Source organism: Octopus bimaculoides, chromosome 26 (genome assembly GCF_001194135.2).
Source record: "Octopus bimaculoides isolate UCB-OBI-ISO-001 chromosome 26, ASM119413v2, whole genome shotgun sequence".
NCBI classification, from domain to species: Eukaryota; Metazoa; Mollusca; class Cephalopoda; order Octopoda; family Octopodidae; genus Octopus; species Octopus bimaculoides.
Genome location: NC_069006.1, coordinates 23,682,022 through 23,682,684, shown reverse-complemented (window position 1 = coordinate 23,682,684; position 663 = coordinate 23,682,022). Strand labels below are relative to the sequence as shown.

The 663-nt window shown below is 31.5% G+C and overlaps 1 protein-coding gene across 2 annotated transcripts in view; it reads right to left on the bottom strand.

Moving 5' to 3' along the window:
• LOC106880700 (rab GTPase-binding effector protein 1) overlaps window positions 1-663 on the bottom strand; it is a 48,945-nt gene that overhangs the window by 20,452 nt on the left and 27,830 nt on the right. The gene's annotated exons all lie outside the window — the stretch shown is intronic.

Sequence of the window (663 nt, the reverse complement as noted above, 5' to 3'; positions counted from 1 at the left end):
AGGTTTTCCAAATGAACCAAACATAATCACATTTAAAAAATTTTTAGTCGAGATGGACCCTGCCACCAGAATCAAGAAAAATTGATCACCTTTAGACACAGGTGAGAAAAAAAAAAAAAAAAAAAACCCTGAAGGCAGGAGAAGAACAACAATAACGAGCTTGAAAAACGTTTTGCATGGTGAAAAAAAGCCCCAATAAACAGCTCTTCCACCAGCCTTGGAATAAATGGCAAGCTATTGTCAAAGCCTTCTATCCCATTGATTTACAAAGAAATGTGAAAAATAATATATACACACACAGACATACTCACTCGCATACACACAAATACACGCACATATGCACACACACATGCTCCAGTTAAAAGATTGGGTGACAGAATCATCATTACAAATAAATATCCTTATATATTAATTCTGCAACAGTCACAGTCTGTTTTTCATTCAATTTTAGTTTTGTATATTTTTTGTTTGTTTTTTTTTTTCATCTACTTTTATACAATAAATTGGAGAGAAAGTTCTTCCAATGTTCTTTTATATAATTACATTCAGTCACTTCTGCTGCTGTTGTTGTTGTTGATTATTTTTGTTTATTTATTTATATCCATAAATATCTGGCAGTTCTCCACGTGAGATTTTTTTTTTTTTTCTGTTTCTTTCTTTCTC